The sequence below is a fragment of the Ovis aries genome, chromosome 18 (genome assembly GCF_016772045.2).
Source record: "Ovis aries strain OAR_USU_Benz2616 breed Rambouillet chromosome 18, ARS-UI_Ramb_v3.0, whole genome shotgun sequence".
Taxonomy (NCBI): domain Eukaryota; kingdom Metazoa; phylum Chordata; class Mammalia; order Artiodactyla; family Bovidae; genus Ovis; species Ovis aries.
In genome coordinates, this window is record NC_056071.1 from 46331820 (window position 1) to 46341866 (window position 10047).

Genomic DNA, 10047 nt, shown 5'->3' on the forward strand with positions numbered 1-10047 from the left:
GGATGGGAGTTTCAAGAATATCCAGTGTTTAGATAATAATTTTAAGGCTCAGCTTAGTTTCCCAGCTGAAACTAGGATCCAGGTTCCCAGACTTCTCATCAAGCAATTCTGTCTGTATGCCTTTGGTTTCTTTTAATCTTCTCTGCCATCATGTCACGGTCCATGTTATTTATTTTTGATTCCCTCTTTTAAAGTTTTTTAAACCTGCTTTCTTGGAGTTTTCCATACACAGGAACTACTGCTTCTTCTCCTCACATAACCCTTCAGAGGCCTAACCCTAAGGGCTCTGCAAACAGCAGGGGTCTCAAAAATTCTTGTTGAGTAAAATGAGCCCTTGGGCTTCCCTGGTGGCTCAGACGGTAAAGCGTCTGCCTGTAATGCGGGAGACCCAGGTTCGATCCCTGGGTTGGAAAGATCCCCTGGAGAAGGAAATGGCAATCCACTCCAGTATTCCTGCATGGAGAATTCCGTGGATTGAGGAGCCTGGTAGGCCACAGTCCACGGGGTTGCAAAGAGTCAGACACAACTGAGCGACTTCACTTCACTTCACTTCAAGTGAATATAAGCCATGTGAAAGTTCAGAGGGATTTCAAGGACGTGTATGAAACAGGAAGGGGCACTTGCACTGAACAATAAACAGAAAAAAAGTGAACTCTGTAGTGACTCAGCCACTGTTCCTCTCTAAGCCATCCGTGGCCGGACCTGCCGAAAGGCAGACAGCCATCCACCCTCCCTGGGGTTAGTGTATGTTGAACTTGTTTTCCTTCCAGCTTCCCTATAACCCGGCCTCTGTTTACAGTTAATATGTAAAATGTGTTTCTCTAGGCTGGTATTTAGACCAGAATGTAAACCCTAGCGTTTTGCACAAGAAATAATGCAAATGATAATACAGCTGTTTGTGCCAGCTTCAAGTAACAGCAGTATAAAAGTGAAAGTGAAGTCGCTCAGTCGTGCCCGACTCTTTGCGGCCCCATGGATAGTAGCCTGCCCCAAGCTCCTCCATCCATGGGATTTTCAAGGCAAGAGTACTGGAATGGGTTGCCATTTCCATCTCCAGGGAATCTTCCCAACCCAGGGATCGAACCCAGGTCTCTCACACTGTAGACAGACGTTTTACCATCTGAGCCACCAGGGAAGTCCAAGAACTACAGCAGTGTAATTCTCAACAAAATCATCACTTAAGCAGAAAATGTCATGGTTTTATTTTTAAATGATCACTTCAACCTTGATTCTTTTGAACATCATAATAAGCCTCTACCTTGTGTGAAATATGAGTCCTCCAGATACATTTATCATTCTCAACAGTGTGCTGAATGAGAGTAGAGAACTCAGAACATAGAACAAAAAGCTTGACCAATCTCCAAGCCATCCAAGCAGCAATCATGTTGAATTGTATGATTTGTAGGGTGCCAGAAGCTTTTCAGTACACTAAAGCTTATAAAAATTAAATAACGATTCATGTTAAAGAAAGTAACAATTTGAAAGGTTTACTAGTGATTCAAAGGTATTATTGATAGCCACAAATTACTTTTTTGTTTGTTGTTTTAGCCGCTAAGCTGTGTCTGATTTTTTTGCAACTCCACAGACTGTAGCCCACCAGGCTCTTCTGTCCATGGAATTTCCTAAGAAGAATACCAGAGTGGGTTGCCATTTCCTTCTCCTGGGGATCTTCCTGACCCAGGGATCAAACTTGCGTCTCCTGCGCTAGCAGGGAGATTCTTTACCCCTGAGCCACCAAGGAAGTCCGTAAACTAACTTAGTTCCCTAGTATTCTTAATTTAAGGTAGTCATTATATTGTATTGGTAGAATTCTTAAGCTATGTAAAGATTCGTGACATCTCTTCTGCCTCTCCCTTCCTTTTCATTCATAAGCATATTTTCTCAAACTTCTCCCTTTCGTTCATGGATGGCTTGTTTGTTCCCTTGACTTCAGTCTCTTTGCCCACTTCAACCTGCACTGCCAATTATTTTTCCAAACACTCTTTTTTTTCACTAGTTACTTCCTTGCTTAAATTATCTTAGTAACTCTAGGTATCTGTTTTATATATTCCAGATTTCTTAGCCTCACATTCGAAAGTGCCATGACCTAACTTCCCTATTTAGCAACTGCTGCCTAACCCCCCAAGCCATGCCTGTTCCTTCCATCTTAGCAGAACGCATTTATGTTCTCGTGTATTCCTCCTCTTGTCTCTGATCCTGATGCAACCCTGCATGTGCCCTCTTCTCCACCCACTCAAACACTACAGCCTACATCATGTCTCATTCCTAGTATTACTCGACATTAGATGTGTAAGCTTTGCTGAGTTTTCCTTTTCAGTGTTTAATTTGTATCCAGTGATTTCAAAAGAAAATTATTCTCTCAATCATATCCTCAGTTCAGTTCAGTTCAGTCGCTCAGTCCTGTCTGAGTCTTTGAGACCCCATGAACTGCAGCACGCCAGGCCTCCCTGTCCATCACCATCTCCTGGAGTTCACTCAGACTCACGTCCATTGAGTCAGTGATGCCATCCAGCCATCTCATCCTCTGTCGTCCCCTTCTCCTCCTGCCCCCAATCCCTGCCACCATCAGAGTCTTTTCCAATGAGTCAACTCTTCGTATGATGTAGCCAAAGTACTGGAGTTTCAGCTCCAGCATCATTCCCTCCAAAGAAATCCCAGGGCTGATCTTCAGAATGGACTGGTTGGATCTCTTTGCAGTCCAAGGGACTCTCAAGAGTCTTCTCCAACACTACAGTTCAAAAGCATCGATTCTTCAGGGCTCAGTTGTCTTCAGAGTCCAACTCTCATATCCATACATGACCACTGGAAAAACCATAGCCTTGACTAGACGGACCTTTGTTGGCAAAGTAATGTCTCTGCTTTTGAATATGCTATCTAGATTGGTCATAACTTTTCTTCCAAGGAGTGATCATATCCTCAATCTTCCTTAAAAATGACTGAGGATCAAGGGCCACACATTCCACCCTTTCTTCTTCCTCCCCACCCAAGAGTCATGAACTAAAGAGGCCCAGGTCTGGCCCTAAGCAAGGCCTAATCACTTCTCTGAGCTGTAGTTTCCTGATGTGTGAAACAGAGCTAGCACCCACCTCAAATGATTATTGGGAGCATCACATGAGAAATCTATAAAAGGAATTTAAACTACCTGCTTGCAGCATAAGCATGCAATAATAGCAAACATTATTATTTTTCATATATAAGACTACTCCTTCTTTTTTATGTTTTTTTTTTAATTTTCTGCAACTTTTCAAGGCCTGGAGACAGTTTCCAGGAAGATGTCAGGGTGGCTGAGGCATGTGTGGCTGTGGACAATGGGCCTAACTCACCCTCCTTTGCTCTCTGCATTTCTCTGTCAGTTTCTCTGAGCCCTAAGACATGAGTTCATTTAGACCATGAGAATGAAAGGATATGACAGAGTTGGACATCTGTTGGAATAAGATAAAATAGGCCTTTATCCTGCTTTAATCTGAGGCTAGATTAAATTGGCTTCCCTGGTGTCTCAGCAGTAAAGAATCCATCTGCAATACAGGAGACACAGGTTTGATCCCTGGGTCAGGAAGATCCCCTGCAGAAGGAAATGGCTACTCACTCCAGTAATCTTGCCTGGGAAATCCCATAGCCAGAGGAACCTGGCAAGCTACAGTCCATGAGGTCACAAAAGAGTCGGATGAGATTGAAAAAGCAAGAACCAACTAGGTACTCTCAAAAAAGTCACTGGATGTAATATTTTTTTTTCTTTGTTTTTTTTTAAATTTTTATTTTTACTTTATTTTGCTTTACAATACTGTATTGGTTTTGCTATACATTGACGTGAATCAGCCACAGGGATGTAATATTTGAAATAATTAGGTCCTAGTAGTTCACACATGGTGAGTACTGTTGGGATCTTACTATCAGAGATTTGAGGATGCTGACAGCCCCTGGCAGATAAAGGCACTGAGATGAGGCTGAGCAGCACTGAGGCTGCAGTGCCCACCTGCTGCTAAGATCAGAGTGACCTCCTGTTCCTTCCACTCTACTAAAAGCTGAATCACTGCTATAGGAAATCAACTGCTAAGTCATTTCTATTCCGATGAAATTTTTCAGTTTTAGACTGAGCTAACTTCAGAGAAAATATTTCTTTCCCAGAGACCCTCTAAAGACATTTTGTTTTCTCTTTACTTTGCTGGTGGTCTGGATCTGTTGCTTGAGGTAAAGAAACATGAGTCCATAAAAGTCAATGCTTTTGTCTCTTCCTCCACTCCACTTTCCTGTCTTAACAACTTATGGCTATCAACATCTCCTGGGTAGTTTGTGTACACTTGGAAATTGTTTACCAAGAGCAACGTTCCTAACAACTGTTTGAATGTGAGCAGGACACCATGTACGCTGATAATGTTCCAAGGTTCTTGGGGGCCTAGAAAAAGGCCAGACTCCCCTGGCTTGTACCCAGAACACTCCACAATTCTATTCCCGCCTATCTCTCCAGTCTAATTTCTCAGAACCTTCAAGAGCATACCTGAGGTTTCAGCCTAATTCATTCATTCATCCAAGACACAGTCACTGAACACCAGCTTTGAGCCAGGCCCTGTACTAGGTACTGACGATTCGGGATGACAGGACACAGTGCCTGAGCCAGTGGGACTTAGAATCTAGCGAAATAGATAGATAGTAAGAAAATTAGTTACTCCAAAGTTAAATGCTTTTTGCTCTGTCTGTGCTCAGTTGCTCAGTTGTGTGCGACTCTTTGTGACCCCCTGGACTGTAGCCTGCCAGGCTCCTCCGTCTGTGGAACTGTCCAGGCAAGAATACTGGAGTGGGTTGCCATTTCCTACTCCAGGGTATCTGCCCAACCCAGGGATCGAACCTGTGTCTCTTGGATCTCCTGCACTGGCAACAGTTGTGTTAAACACAGCACAAATATATAGTGTGCAAAGACAGTGAGTAACAACAGAGCACCTTACCAAGCCTCTGGGTATTAAACTTTGTGAAAATTACTTACAGTCCAGACTCAGTAAGGTTCAGTAGGTGTTAGTCAGGTAAAAAGAGAATGAACAAAAGGAATATTCCAAGCTGAGGGATGATATTTCCAAATGCCCTGTGGGGCTTCCCTGGTGGCTCAGACAGTAAAGAAACCCACCTGCAATGCAGGGGACCTGGGCTTGATCCCTGGGTTGGGAAGATACCCTGGAAGAGGGCATAGCAACCCACTCCAGTATTCTTGCCTGGAGAATCCCAAGGACAGAGGAGCGTGGTGGGCGACAGTCCATGGGGGTCGCAAAGAGTCAGACACGACTGAGCACAGCAGAGCATAGGAAGGTGCTGGTGTAGTTGAGCATAGTACCATCACTTAAGTCTGGAGAATCAGTCAGTCATGCAGGACTTGTGAAATCATTTAAACATCTGACCATTTTCCTTTTACATCATGAGATTTCCTGCTTTGGGTTTTTGTGCACCCTGTTCTCTCCTCCCTACGCATCTACGTATGATCTATCCTAAAAAGCCAATTTCATATGCTTTGCCCTCCATTCTGGCATCCCTGTTTCTTGAAACTGGGAATGCAAACGTAGAAAGGGGCTCCTCTGATCCTCTGTGGCTTCTGTTGACACGCCTGGACTACATCATTCCTACTCTGTGCCTCAGAAATCCAGAAACTCACAGAAACCCAGTCTCCTATGTATACGTGCAGACATTTTCTACAGTGCTTATCAATATCCTTAGGGTGCTTCCACCAAATGGTTTAGGGGCCCTCTTTGCTCTGAACCCTCCAGTGTTGCCCACCTGGACCTCAGTACCACCTGCCTTTGCTGCGATACCTCTAAGGTGTGCTCCAGGATCAAGTTTTCTTCTAAATGACACCTTCATGTCTATAAATTCTCCTTCTGAAAGGTCATATTGCCTTCTTCAGGAAGACAGCCTTCCCCACCAGCTGTCCCGCTGCATCAGTTTATGACTCAGGTAACCTCCATGCGCTGCTGTAAGTGTTCTGCCATGGGATTCTGCAACTGTGGCTGCGATGCACCCCTTCTCTCCTTTAAAAATCTAAGTCGACATGGAGACTCGTCTATCTTTTATGACCCTTCTTTTCAAGTTATTATTTTGTGAAAAATAGAGACACAAATCCTATCAACAAGGTCTTCGAGGGTATTTTTCCCTTTTCATTCCTCTTGTCAAGAGCTTATAACTTTCCAAAGATTTTCAAAGTCATTCTTAACCCAGTACATTGGTTTACCCCAAATCAGTGACTCTTGAGAGCCCACACTTTTCCCCAAATAATAACCAAGTGTTCAGTTGTCTCAAAACATACTGGCCCTCATTCTGAAGAATGAGTCAGTCTATGGGGCAGATTTGGTCTGTGCAGACAGTAAAGCCTAGTAAATCTCTATGTAGAAGACAAAATTTAGTCCACAAGCTCACATGAAAAAAAAAATTATTGCATTTCTTCTAAGTGAAATCAAATCAGGCCCTGAGCCCCCATCCCTCTCAGATATTACTGGTGCTCCCGGCTAGACTGTTTCAGGGATATGGGGCTAAGGAGACCCCTCCATTTGTTTCATAGGTTCATACTGGCTTACACGTCATTGCTGATACAAGCAATTTATTTTATTCTGAAAGTCATTCAACTGCTATCAAACATTATTCTAATTGTACACGCCACCCAATACGGTTCCCTTGAACCAAATGGTTCTGCTTCTGTGAGTATGTAAAATCCAGAAATTTTTACTCCAGTCCCTGGGATCCTGTCTTTTAAGTGGATCACACACACAGATATTCCTTCTGGGAGCCTAACATTCCCTAGAGGGACCCACACTAAGTACAGACCAGCAACCCAGATTCTATTCTACTCCACCTTCCAAATGCTCTTGTTACATAGGAATTACTCACTTTTTCTTCTCATTGACTCAGACATTCAGCATCATCTCTTTGACTAGCTCATGCTTTAGGACCAAAAAAGTCAGAAAGGAAGTGCCTAAGAGCCAGCCCTACAGAAAAGCCTTCACCAAAGGGAGGCATCACTGAAAGATCTGGTTATCTTAGGGAACTGAAGGACAAATACTAACACATGGCAACGTTTTAATAAATTTTCTGTCACAGCCATGAGTAATCAATTTTTCCTTTTCATAACCATAACACATTGTATCTTATATCTTATAGCTTTTGGTCTTGTGTGTATGACTCTGTGTGAATACATATACATATGTACCTTTATTCTGTATCAGTTAATAAGGACTGTAAAAGAAGTAATACAACTTCTTTTTTTTTTAAAGTATTTATTTATTGGACCATGTTGGGTCTGGTTGTGACCTGAGGGACCTTCACCGTGTCATGTGGGATCTCTTTTGAGGTGCGCGGACTCTCAGGTTGTGGCGCACAGGCGCAGCAGTTGCAGTGCACGGGCTTAGCTGCTCCACGGCATGTGGGAACTTAGTTCCCTGATAAGGGCTTGAACCCATGCCCCCTGCATTGCAGGGCAGTTTCCTAACCACTGGACTACCAGGAGTCCAACTTCTTCTTTCTTTAATGCCTTATAATAACAAGCATGAAGTAGGCTCTGAATAACGATTTGAAAAATGACTAAAGGAATGTTCATAAAGCAATGACAATGCTATTTCAAATTTTAAATGTAAATTATGATTTCCAAATCAGAAAAAATAAGATTAAAAATGCTGATACAAGCAATTTCTTTCATTCCCAAAGTCATACCACTGCTATCAAACATCACTCTAACTGTACACTTTCAAAAGGCTAAATACGGTTTAAAGTATTACACTTGTGACCAAACTAAGGACTAGGACAGGAGTCATCATTATTTCAGTCCCTGGGTTGAGAAGATTCCCTGGAGGAGGAAATGGCAACCCACCAGTATTCTTGCCTGGAGAACCCCATGGACAGAGGAGCTTGGTGGGCTCCAGTCCATGGGGTCACAAAGAGTCAGACACGACTGAGTGACTGACACGTACATCATTGTTTAGTATTAATAATTCACTCCTTGAGAAAACAGTTTTGTCTCAAGACTACTAAAAAATGAATTTACATTCTTATCTCCTAAATCTAAGCATCTTTAATTGTTGTCTCCACTAAATATGAACATTCAAGGTCTAGGTCTCCAAACCTAGACAAAGGTTATATACTACAAGTTTGTTCCCAAGGACAAGCATCAAATCTGCCACCAGAAGATAATTAGATGATAGTAACGTGTGGGGATATTACAGATGCATTGCACAGATCTTCGCATTTGCAAACTGCATTGCTTATGGCTTTTCTTAATAATTTTTATATGCTCAATCTCCCCTACCGAGTCTAGCAAATACTTTGATTTAGAGGACTGGAATTGGTTTCACATTCAAATCAAGTGATGAGTAACATAAGGAAATACTTCACAGAAACATAAAATTCCTTAAGGCTTTGGAGATCAAATGTTCTTCCTTATTTTATTCTCTTAAACATTAATTATTACAGGGCCCTCACATGGAAATACACAGGGGAACAAGATGAACTGTGTTTGTCTTAGAAATACATTTGCTTCCATTAATGGACCACATTCTTTTTCTATTTAGACCCAATTTATCCTGTCACATTGTTAGATTAATGCATTTCCTAAATATTTAAGTGTCAAATAAAACCATCACCCTTATTAGCTTGAGGAAATTGGAAAGATCAAATTGATGAGAGGTGTCAAGAGTTCTAAGTTTTTAATTTTGATTGTGGCAAATAGCCCAGCCCCATGCTGGTCATTAACAGCAGAAGCTGAAAGGGAATGTACCTGTCCATACACACACACACACACACACACACACACACACACACACACACACGAGAGAGAGAGAGAGAGAGAGAGAGAGAGAGAGAGAGAGAGAGAGAGAGAGAGAGAGACCAAGCAAAGGAGAGATTGTGGTGGTGTTTTGGATTTTCCCTCAGGCACTCTGGTATTCAGGCCTTCAGAATTCTTCTCAGCATTTTTCAATTGAGAAGAAATCATTTTCAGAAAGCACTAAAAACAGCAAATGTCATTGCAACTCTATAAACAACATTCTTAATCCTATAGCAATATCCTTTGGCCCTGGACACTTGCTCTCCAAGAAATAAGCTAAGATTACATTCTCCTTTGAATCCACTAAAACTCAATTTTATATCATTCATTCAGTCAAGGACTAAATATGCAAATCCCTGAAGTATTCAATTTCCTACTCCAAAATCAATAACAACAACAAAAATTCTCTTGATTCAAGCAGGACCTATGAATAAACTACTCATACATAGTAATTATTGCTGACCACAAAATATCATGCTTAATAACATTCCAGTAACCAAAATATGTTACTGAGGCTCAGGAAGAAGCTAAATTCTAATGAGTAGTACATGCAAGAAGGAGGTAAGATTGAATAGCAATAAAGAGAGACTTCAAAAAACAATATATGGGGCTTATATTTTATAGAAAGACTGAGACAAAAGCATAAGGACATAAATAATGAATCATTTTGAATTTTCAACTCGAAATTTGGCCTTCAAATCCTATGCTGGAAATGCACTTCCCCATTCTTTGATGAGGACAAATTTCTTTTTAAGTGCAGTGAACATTCAGTAGCTCAGTGTATGGCATGATCATTAAATCAATGAGCCAGCCTATGATAATAAGCCACTCACAGCCCTCTCCCTTACAGTACTCAACCATCATTTTATTCTGCTTTGCTCTTCTGACCTCAGTATCAGTGCTTTATTTTACTACTACAAAGATGATATTTTGAGAGCAGATTCAACCTTTAGCTGCCTATTCTCCAACTCTGATTATGTCCTGTAACGTCAAAGAATGTTCTCAAAGAAGAAAGCCAAAGGAATAAAAATTCTTGTTAAGTGTTCCACATTTTTCACTGACACTAGCTCCTTCATTTGCATAAATTGTTAGATAGCCAACACAATCAACAAATATTTATTATTCATCAGCTTTATTCAGAGTCCTGTGCTAGCTGGAGAGGATACAAAGATGAATAAATCACAATCTCACCCTCTAAATCTTATATTCTAACTCAAGAATGGGAAATTTATGGCACATATGCCATTATCCCTTTACCA

At 41.5% G+C, this 10047-nt stretch overlaps 1 non-coding gene across 1 annotated transcript; it reads left to right on the forward strand.

The window, feature by feature from the left end:
* The first annotated feature begins 341 nt into the window (after nt 1-341).
* Nucleotides 342-413, forward strand: TRNAY-GUA (transfer RNA tyrosine (anticodon GUA)). The gene has a single exon. It is a non-coding gene; the product is annotated as a tRNA-Tyr (tRNA).
* Nucleotides 414-10047: the final 9634 nt, after the last annotated feature.